Below are 11,039 nucleotides of genomic sequence, written 5' to 3' on the forward strand. Positions count from 1 at the left end.
AAACTCGCATGGATCCTCCACCACCATCCTAGCCAAAAACAGTCCTTTTGGTGATCTGTAATTCCTTTCATCTGAGAAACAATGGGTTCTCTTAGACCTGCTGAAGATGGAGATATTGACAGGGCTGGGCTAGCTTCCATAGGAAGTGCAAGGCATGACTGGGTCTGGTAGTTTCACAAGAGGCACTCTGTATGGAATATAACAGGCAAGAGAGACCATCAGACCCCTAATGCCTTTCATGTCCCATGGAACTTAGCCCCGCTTTTATCTTCATCGTGTCTGAGAGTAGCCATTATTTCTCCACAAAGAGTAATTAAAGACAACCGAAAAAGCTCAGAGTTGGTTGGTTGGTTTTGAGGTGGGAATGCAAAGCCCCCAGAAGTCTGGCTGGGGGAACCACAAATTCTGAAAATCCCATGCCAAGCTACCTGCATCTCTCCTTTGGCAGGGTGTTCAATGGAACCCATGGTTTTGCAACCTTTCCTTTCCAATTAAAACAAAAGGCCCTGAACAAAATAAGGAACCAGTTTGCCATGACCGAGGGACTTCAGGCTAATCTGTCCGTCCTTCTGTCTTTTCTGTTGCTTCCCCCTTTTGCAGAGATGCAGTGACAGTAAAGATGAGCAAGAAGAAGAGCTATACGTACCATTTTTTGAGAAGAGTGATATAATAAAGAACAGTAAATCAGCTCACTAAATTAGTCCTGGGTCAACGTATGTCTCTCTTTGCTTTCTTACATTTTATAATGCAATTTTATTTACCATTGTGTGATCTTGGGGGGTGTGCCGTTCTTTCTCAGTGGGTTGATTTTCTTATCGGTTGTGCATGAGCAAGGTTCCGTTGTATTGTCCTTTCCTGTGATCGCTCAAGTTCTGTTTTGCAACAATATGAATATGTGTTATCAGAAGTTTAAGGTGTTGTTTCCTTAGGTTTGGATGCCTCTTTGTCACCGAATGCAAAAGCCAGATGCTAAAGTTGTCAGGCTGCATCTAACACATTATTTTCAAGCCCTAGGAATGGAGAGATGCAGGCTTTTGAACCCACCTGACTCTGGAATGTACCTTTCACCCACCCTGACCCCCCTCGCAGGGTTCTTAGGAAGATAAAGAGAGATAAAAAAACAGCCCCCTTGGCCTCGTAGGAGGAATCCCAGGGTAAATATGGGGCTCCCAAATCCCACCAGACCAAAGAGTGGTAGATTCGTCCACGGGGGTTTGCCCACGGTGGCATTTGCTTGGAGAGCCAGAGTGTGGTGCTCATCTGTGCGACCAGGGTCTAGCAGAAGAGAGCCCATGGGGTGGTTTCGTTCAACATTCGTCCTGAAGGGTGCTTGAGTGCAGACGAGCCTCATGCATCAAGGATCTTGATCCATCAATACAGCAAACAAAGCCAAGGGCACTCCAATGACAAAAGCGCGCCGCTCAAGGGCTTTCCTGTCTCAGGGTAGTGCCATAATATTGTGCCGAGGGAACAGATGGGAAGCGGCATGCTCAGAGGCGCACGGACCGGATTGTAGTCTGTCTAACAGGAGCCGTAGCAAAGACCGGCAGCTTGTAACAAAAGCAACACGACAAGACGACCAGGCCCGTTAAAAGTATTGGAGACTGTGTACAGATATGTGCCACTGAGAGGACCTGTGGGGACCAGTCTTGGCCCCACGGAGCCAAGGATGGGGAATTGCAAGTCACGACTCCCGTCATGTCCAGCTTAAGTCATACTGCCAACTTGACCTGGACTCGACTCAGAAGGTTTTTTGGGGGGGGGGACACTTATGACTCTGACCCGTTTGTCTGAGTCGCATTGGTTCTCCCTTACTTCCTGTTGCTACCATCGTCACAGGCAACTGAGCCTGCTGCCACCACTCATACATCGACCGCCTGGCAGATAGGTGAGCCCATGCACAGAAGGGAGCTGGCCCATGTGCCTTGACCGGCCTGGCTTCCTGCCTGCACATGTGCCCCCCGGGATGCGGAGCATTGGTTGACTCGAGGCTATGGGCTCAGGACTTGCACTCAGACCCAGGGCTCGCCCCCGAAGACGGACCCTTGGGACTCCAGAAGACTTGCCAACAATCCTGCATGGAGCCGAGCAGAACGGGGCTGTCTGAGCCGCCAAGCCCAGGTTTATAGGATCATCCTCGGGAGCCCTCTTGGCTCCTTCTGTCCCAGCCCTTGAGGGGAAACCACTACCTGGGCGCCATCTTCTGGCAGAGGGCAGCAGTAGCCTCTGAAAAGCTAATGGGGCAGCCAGCGCTTGGGGTAAAAAGGAGGCATGGATTCAAAAACCCCTGTGGATCAGCAGTCCGGGAGGAACAGGGCCAGTCCTGGCTTCTTTTGAGTTGCACCCACAAGTTCCCCCCCCCCCAATTTCCTTTTTGGGTGTACTCGCCATTTCTCAGTTCTGCCCCGTTAAGCTTTGCTTTATCTATCAACGCACTCTGTACTGGTGATCTGAAAGCTTTCCCGGTTGTACTAGCTCCTCTCTCCCATGTTCTTCTCCTGAGTGCTAAAGGAGCAAAGTCCAATAAAGAGAAGGGGGTGGGAAGGGGGACTGCAAAAGACTGCGTTTCACGTCACCCCGGAGGAAATTAAGAAGATGCATGCCACTGGCGCTTGTCTCGTTAAAGGTCTGCCGCTCGTTAAGGCTGCATTTCACGGGCCGTGCTGGCACAGCAGGCAGGGCCATCTCATCAATTACGGGCAGCGGGCGCCGAGCAGATGCCCTCCTGACAGGCCGGTGGAACCAGGGCAGACGGCAGGAGGGGTAGAGGTGGTGGCAGGACGTCAGCCCAGATGGATCCAATGCCCGAAACAGATTTGGCGGAACAAAGCCACCCAACCGATTGAAGTGTGAGATCTGGAGAAAGCATTATTGTGTGTCTATCCCCCTGGTTGTGTAGCACTTCTGGGCTCCCTGCATAATGGAACTCTGGTTCCGTCCATAGACCCATTCCTCCTTGGTAGGACAGGCCTGGAGAAGTCAAGCGTGACGGGCTGCCTTTGAACTACACACTTTGCTCCCAGTCCCGTCTCTTCTCTTGATCTGAGCAACCAGCTCCAAACCCTTTGCTTTTATAGGGCTAGGAGAACTCTGATTGGCTCCTTGCATGGCCTGACAGCCAATGAATCCAAAACTTGCATTACCATTTTCCAGCTGTTGGTGGCATCCAAGAGCAGCAGATGGCAGGCCAACAGTTCCCTCTCCTGGTGCGGACTGGGTATAACCTTTGTGCAATTTTTTTTCGCAAACAAATGCAAACATCAAGCCCTGTTTTATTAATTCTTAATTATTTCAATGAATGAATAAGCACAGTTAATAATAATAAGTAAACTAGATCAGAACTAAGTTCCAGAAAGCTCTGAAGGAATATTCCTCCTGCACCTCCAAGAACCTGGTTGTGGGTTGAAGAGAACGCTGTACAAGATCAAGCCTGAGAAACGGCCGAAGTTGGAAGAGGGAGAGGAGACCGCATCTTGCATTACAAGTCCCATTATTCCTGTGCAGGCCGGGGACTCTGGGCCTTGTAGACCCAAAAAGTATTTTCTCAGGCTCTGTAGAGTAAATGCCACGAGTGTGACAACAGATAAGAGAACTCAAGACAAGTGTAGAAGCAGCGTAAGGAGAAAGGCTGTGTTGAGCAGTGGTTAGAAGATTAGAATAGGATTGGGAATAATGTCAGAATTTTAATAACAAAACAAAACAGTCCTCTGCCCCTTTGCTCTTGGGCGTGTTTTTCAGATCCCAGACGGTTGAACTTGTTCCAAAAGGGTTGATCTCCTTCTGAAAAGCCGGCGCATCCAGCAGAGGGTAAAATATTTCAGATGAGGTCAGACCAGCGCAAGATAAAAATGGATTCAGACGATTAATCATTATTGCTTATTTATTCGCATGTTACTAAATTTGCCTGCCTCCATCTGTATCAGAGGACGGCGCTGCAGCCGAACTAAAACAATGAGCCACTTAAGACAACAAAGCTCCCCATGGTGAATCGTGACAGGGAGAAGCCGCGAAGAACCAGGAAATCGCGAAAGCCAGCTAAGCTCCAAAGGCTGTGGAAAGGACAATAAGAAAGCTCCTGGCTAGCATGAGGCCCGGAACGGGAAGGTTTCACTGGAGCTAAGCCAAGTTCAACCTCAAAACCTTCCTGTATAGGCCTCGGTGAGCCACATTTCTGTCCTGTCGGGTGGAACTCCCAACATGGAGGATTATCAATTGGTTTATTTATTTAAAATATTTTTACCCCAGCGTTCTGCTTGAAAAGGAGAGGCCAAGGCAGCTTACAACATTGAAAGGCAGTATTTAAAGTTTTATTTAAGTTATGGGGTTTGTAGTCCTAGAATTTTTTTTAAAAAAAGGAGTCTCTCTGTATGAGCTCACGAAGACCCCCTCTAGTTCTTATGATCTGCTGAAGTGGCTTTCAGGCATTGGAGGCTTCATCGGGCTAGTCCTCATTGAGTCTGCCATGAATTCTTGTGATTATTTCATCCTCAAAATGAAAGAAGGCCTTTGACACTGAGACATCCTATTGGAGGTGTGGGGGAGAAGGTAAAATACAGAGCAATCTTTTCCTCTGGCGTAGGATCAAGAAGAGCAGAGGGTTTTATCCCCCGGTCCACAGCAGCATTCGCAAAACAAAACAAAACAAAACAAAAAAAAACCAACGAACCCACAAATGAACCACAACGAGCCAACTAACAAATAAACCACAATAAAGCATGTTTCTGCATTGTAACAAAACATTTATTTTGCACAAAATACACGGTTTTGATGCAGAATACAAGATCTCAGGAGCAGATTGTCAGGTGTGTGTGTTTTCAGTGTGTATAGTTCCACAAAACAGACGCTGTTGTACAGCTTGATGTACTTTCCACAGATGAAGCGGCTTTCTTCCCACTAGCAAAAACATGCATTTCCATACATACTTTGCAACCAAACCTGCATCTTTAAACACATTTTTGTGTTCTTTTTTGCCTTTTTTGGCAGTAAACGTGTGCGTTTCACTCTCTGTGTGTGCGTGTGTGCTTTTATGTCTGTGCACCACACAGGAATGCACACATATATCTGGCAAGACATGGGGGTTCCAAACCAGAACAGACGGTGTGTTAAAAGTGGTTTCTCTTCTCAAAGATGCTCCGTGCAAAAATTGGCAGCCCATCATCATCATCACCATCATCAACAATAACAACAACCCAAACCTCACAGGTTCTTCCTTGGGATCACAGGAGCCCTTTTAATTCCCCGTTGCCATCACAATGCTGACACCTCTTTATTCATGGCCAGGAAGCTATTTCCAGTTGCAGCAAATGATGTCCTTTTTTAAATCTCGCCTTTGTTCCTGGCACAATGGCGAAGTGGAAAGTGTGTCTGTGTGTGAGAGAGAGAAAGGCGGGTGGGAGGGAGGGAGAAATTGCAAAATAAACAGAAACAAGGAACAATGTATTTTTAAAAAAAAAAACTGGCTCAGGTTTGTTCATTTCTTGTCTTACCCTGAGTCAGGAGAAGGTCATGAATAAATTAAAATTGAAATTATCAGAGCGTTTAAGCCTATATATTGTAACAGAAAACTAAAGCGTTCCAGATACGGAGCAAGGATAGGCTGGTGGGGTAAAGTTTGCAATCCGTATAATGTCATAATTATAATTTGAGAGCTGGAGAGATGGGAAGCGAGCTTACGGATCATCTTGGATTCCTCTCCTCTCTCATCATTTGATTGGGGTGGATGCAGGTGGTTTTTTCAGAGCGCACAGTTTTAAAACCTTCCCCGGCCAAAATCCTGTTTGCTCGGCCGAGTAAGTCACAGCTCGTGTAGGCCCCTTTGAATCCATGGGATTTACGGAGGAGTTGCAGCACCAAACGCCCACAGATTTAAGGGGCCTCGTCTAGTCATGGCTGTCAGCAAACACGGAGTTCGAAAACGTCCGCGTAAGCCTGGACAGAGAGTAATCAGGAGTTTGCACACGCTAAAATAGGCTGAGTGAGTCCAAGCTCAGCTAGCCATGCTACAACACTCCATCTTACAGGTCTGCCCACATAAGAACACCCTTGTACTCTCAGATATTACTGTGAAAAGATCAAATGGGCTTTGTAGTCCTTAGACTTCCCTTGCACCACAGGCAGGACTCCTTAAGTATGCTAGGCCGAGGCAGCACTCTCAGATGACTCTAAGACAAGTGTACTGTTCAGGAAACCAATTGAGTTTTATAATCATTATTTTATTTAAAGAAAATAAGCATGTTACTAGGTATCAAAACCAAACTAAGTCAAAGCAAGTAAATAAGCATTGTGCTAGTTATTTACAACTCTGTAGTGAGGCAAAGAAAACATGAAAAATAGAAAAGTGTTCAAAAACCTTACAAAAACAGTTCCAGTCCAGTAATTCATTAGTAAAAACAAAATAATCCAAGTAGGTTATGAAAAGGCTATAGTCCTCAGTGATTCTGTAGAACAAAAATCCTGTACTAAAAAGAAAAATTCAGTAAAAGTCCCATTGTCCTTAGGAAAGAAAAATCCAGCAAATGTACCATTGACCTTACAAAATTACAAGAGCATAGTCCATATGGAGTATTCCAAAAACAAGAGTTCATAGAGAAATAATCCATAGTCCTTAGGAAAAAGCCCATAGGTCCAAGGGTAATCCAGTATAGTACAAAGATCAGTCCAAGTAAAGGTTAGTCCCGTGTGTCACGAATGAATGGAGAGTCGGTCTTGAATGACCATGTCCATAGGCAAAAAGTTCCTTTTTCAAGAGTAACTCGCAAGGGCTTATCGCACCTTCCCACGATGTCATCCAATCAGAGTTTGTTACTAGGCAAACAGTCCTGTTGTACCACATGACTTCTTTCCCATACACACACCAGATGTTATTTGGGTTACTGTGGTTTAGCAAAAAGTCACAACAATTCCCATCTAATCACACTGAGTCCTTTTCTCAGGCTATCAGAATAACATTCTCTCTGCTCGCCTAGAAAACAACCTGTTAGCATAGCATAGATACTTTATACAAAGAAACAAGATGGAACCTCCCTTGCTCATTTCTTAATTACAAACCCCATATTCCTTACAAGACTTTAACTCAAAAACCCATCTCATCACAATGGCTGCTGACCGCACTAAGTAACAGGATTTTAGCCAACAGCCCAAATCCTGTTGCGTAGCACCGTAAAATATGCCTTCAATCAGGCTGGCTGATTCCATGCGGATTTGGTGCATCAGCTGCTCTGTAGGATCCATTGGTTCAAATGGGCCTCCTCGAGTTGTGAGACATAACATAAAATACATGGTTGTTTGTTTGTTTGCTTTGCTAATGCTGCTGTTGACCAAAAGAAATCTGTTTTGTTGTTGTTGTTGTTGTCCCGTCCTCAACAGCCCTGCCCAGCTTTTGCAAACTCAACCCTGTAGCTTCCTTTAGGGAGTCCGTCCGTCTCGTATGTTGGTCTTCCTCTTTCCAGCATGATGGTCTTTTCCAGAGAATCCTGCCTTCTCATGAGGTGTCCAAAAGGAGAACAACCTCAGTTTTGACCTTTTGGCCTCCAGAGAGAGAGTTCAGGCTCGATTTGATCCGGGACCCGCTTGTTCCTCTTTCTGGCCATCCAGGGTATCCACTTAAAAGTTGAACAATCAGATCAATGGCCACTTGGTTAAGTTGATTCCTATGCAAGTCTCGTGGATTGAACAGGAATTACCAGAGATGTCTCCCTCTTTTTTATTTTATTTTAATTTTTGCCCAAAACATCCCGGATGAGCTTTGACCATTCCCACCCTGGCCTTGCAAGAGATCCACGGGGGTGGATGAGTTGTGTATCTAGGCAGGAAGAGAAGGAGGAAGGGAGACGAAAACTGAGGAACTGGCAGGACGGAATAATCGCCTGCCGTCCAAACTCTCTTGGCGATCCTACAGCTGACACGCATCTCAACGAGGTGAGGAGAAAACGAAGGGCGAGCTGGCACACATATGCTCTTGTGGTGACAAGCATCTCGCGTGCCGCCCCAGCCCCGGCAATTGCGTTTTCAACCGAGCCTCCCCCGGCAAATGTGCCTGTCTTCGTATGGGGTTGTTCAGCCCAGGCAGGGCGGAGATGTGCATGTCGTTGCAGGAAGAGAAGGAAGAGGCGAAGGAGAGAAGGACTGATCCCAAGGTCAGAGCGGTTGCTGCCGTCTCAGAAACGGTGTGGAGCCCTGCAGGGTGACGATGCCGCGGCGATTGGTGAGCGGTTCATCTGAGGCCCTGGCAGACGTGGGGGTCATCTCAGGCAGTCTTTTCAAGTCTCTCCACTACAGAGAAGGGTGCAATTACCTAGCCGGATGTGCTGCAGCGCTACAGACCATTAAAACATAAACACACAGAGAGAGAGAGAGAGAGGTAAAAAGCTCGGCGCCTTGCCAAAAATCCTCTGGGAATCATAGAATCGTGGTAGGGTTGGAAGGGGCCTGGGAGGTCTTCTAGTCCAACCGCCTGCCCAAGGCAGGAGACCTCAGACCAATCCGGACCGATGGCTGTCCAGTCCTTTCTTGGAAACCTCCAGCCATGGGGCAACCACCCCATCAGGAGGCAAGCTTGTTCCAGTGCTTCATGGTTCTCACCGTCTGGAAATTTCTCCTTGTGTCCAGGCTGCATCTCCCTCGGACGGGTTTCCAACCATTGCTTCTTGTCCTACCCTGAGACGCAATGGAGAATCAATTGATGCCCTCTTCCCTGGGGCAACCTTTCCGATCTTGGAAGACGGCTCTCATGTCTCTCCTCCATCTTCCCTTCATTGACCTAAACATACCCAGTTCTTTTAGTCATTTTTCATAGGATTTAGCCTCCGGTCCCCTTATCATTTTGGTGGCTCTTCTTTGCACCCCTTCCACGGCCTCAGTGGGAAAACCATCAGCCTAGAACAGAGGTTCCCAACCTTGGGTGCCCAGATGGACTGCAACTCCCAGAAATCCTGGCCAGCCCTGGTAGTGGTAAAGGTTTCTGGGAGTTGTAGTCCGAGAACATCTGGGGACCCAAGAGTGGGAACCATTGGCATAGGAGAAAGATACACATGGTGACTCCCCATGTTTTATTTTCCCAAATAAACTAAAGCCCAGACTCCATTGTGGGTTTTAGTCTGAACTTTAAATGAGGTTCAGCTGGCTGGAGAGCTCGGTGGTTTAGGGATCTGGCTGCAGAGCCCAAGATTGGGAGTTTGAATCCTGCACTGCGCGCCTCCTGGGAGAAGAGCCAGCCTAGGTGGCCTTGGGCAAGCTGCACCAACCCAGAAGAAGGGAAGGGGGAACCAGTTCTGAGGACTCTTCCCCCTGGAAAACAGTCAGTATAAGTCAGAATTGACTTGACAGCATATTATTATTATTATTATTATTATTATTATTATTATTATTATTATTATTATTATTATTATTATTATTATTATTATTATTATTATTATTATTATTATTATTATTATTATTATTATTATTATTATTAACATCAGGCACAGTCAATTAAAATTATAAAAACACCGACTGGAATTACATAACAGATACAAGTTTTAACCAAAAATCTAAGTACCTGTTCAGTATCGGCACAGGATGTAGCCTGTTCCTCATATTGCCATTTCTTATAGCCCTGAGGGTGTGATTTCTGAGATCTACAGCTGCTTATAGCAGTGTGTGAAATTTCTGGAGATTGTTCCCAAAGCCCCGATGATGACGGGGACCCCTGAAGTGGGTTTCGTCCACAAGCGAGATGTTTCAATGGCCAGGTCTCTGTCCTTTGACGGTTTTTCCAATTCTTTATTTTCAACTCTGGCATCCCCCAGAATGGCAAGACCATTCTCCGTTCTATGACTACTGTGTTTGGTATGTTCTGTTCCAGGTGCCTCTCCTCTGTGAGTTGGAGGAGGCTAGGGTTCAGCACCATGGAGAGGTCCCCAGACTGAAACACGGTGTGGATTCGTGGCTCCTGAGAAATCCAAGAGCCTCCAGGGCCACAGGGCAAGGGGGTCCACATGGACTCTGTTTGGAATGTTGCTTTAGGGGAAATGGGGGGGGCCTGTTCTGTGGGGTTTTCAACTCCAGTCATTGCCGGCTGGTTTGAAAAAAAAATGGAGGCAAGGATGAAGCCCAACAGGGTGGAGTGTTCCAAATGACCCCCTCCCCGGCCTGGCCGAAGGAATGGTTGGGGGAAAAAGTGGAAGGCAGTAGGAGAAGAGGAAGACCAAATACAAGATGGACTGACTCCCTAAAGGAAGCCCCAGGCTTGAGTCTGCAAGAGTTGAGCAGGGCTGTGGAGGACTGGCCATGTTGGAGCATAAGTCAGAGGCAACTTGATGGCACGGAATAACAACAACTAGCCAACAGTTTATCCCCACTCAAATAAACGAGCTTGTTTGTTCACCCAGTTTAATATTCTGGAGCTGTCCAATCTCTCCAGCAGGTAAATGTTACTATTATTTATTTATTTATTTAAATATCGCCTGCCATCTGACAGATTGTTCGCTGGAAATGTCAATGACTGGATTTGGGATTTCCAGCATATGAAAAAGGCCAGGCTGCAACCCACCTTCTAAATATCAAGCAAGATTCTAGACCTCGTGACTCTTTAAAAAGAGGGCTGGTTTCAATAGGATGGTGCTTTACGTCGGAAAATGTTTCCATCCTGTGTCGTTCTTTCTCCTGTCAAGAGTTTCCAGGATCCGGATGCCACCTTTGTGACACCTATAAGTCTGCTTTCCTGTCTTTAGGATTTTGTAAGACAGCCGTATTTATTTCACTATTAACAAATCAAAAATGACTCCTTTGGTTTAATGTGATGGGCTGTCAACTAGAAACCAAATTATATGCGCGACCCTGATAGCCTTTCCAGGCCACTCATTTTATTGTCCTGAGACAAACTCTTGCCTTTTCAACCAGCACAAGTAAAAACAAAATTAAAGCCGCATTTGGAACAGCAACTACCAAGCTGGCTGGGGAGAGTGAGATTTGTAGTTTGTTTGTTTTTAAACTCATATCTTTAAGCTTTGAGTCTAATCCAATATCAGTCCGATTTCATGAAACAGAGCAGCTCCCAGATT

General features: G+C 46.4%; 1 long non-coding RNA gene across 2 annotated transcripts in view; it reads left to right on the plus strand.

The window, feature by feature from the left end:
• Window positions 1–11,039, plus strand: part of LOC110079281 (uncharacterized) — a 155,863-nt gene that overhangs the window by 121,798 nt on the left and 23,026 nt on the right. The window contains exon 3 of one of the 2 annotated variants that reach the window (XR_012080624.2): window positions 601–698. The exons of the other annotated variant lie outside the window; for it this stretch is intronic. This is a non-coding gene — a long non-coding RNA (uncharacterized LOC110079281). Of the gene's footprint in view, window positions 1–600; window positions 699–11,039 lie in introns of those variants that run through there. 2 annotated transcript variants of the gene reach the window in all.

Source organism: Pogona vitticeps, chromosome 7 (assembly GCF_051106095.1).
Source record: "Pogona vitticeps strain Pit_001003342236 chromosome 7, PviZW2.1, whole genome shotgun sequence".
Lineage (NCBI taxonomy): Eukaryota > Metazoa > Chordata > Lepidosauria > Squamata > Agamidae > Pogona > Pogona vitticeps.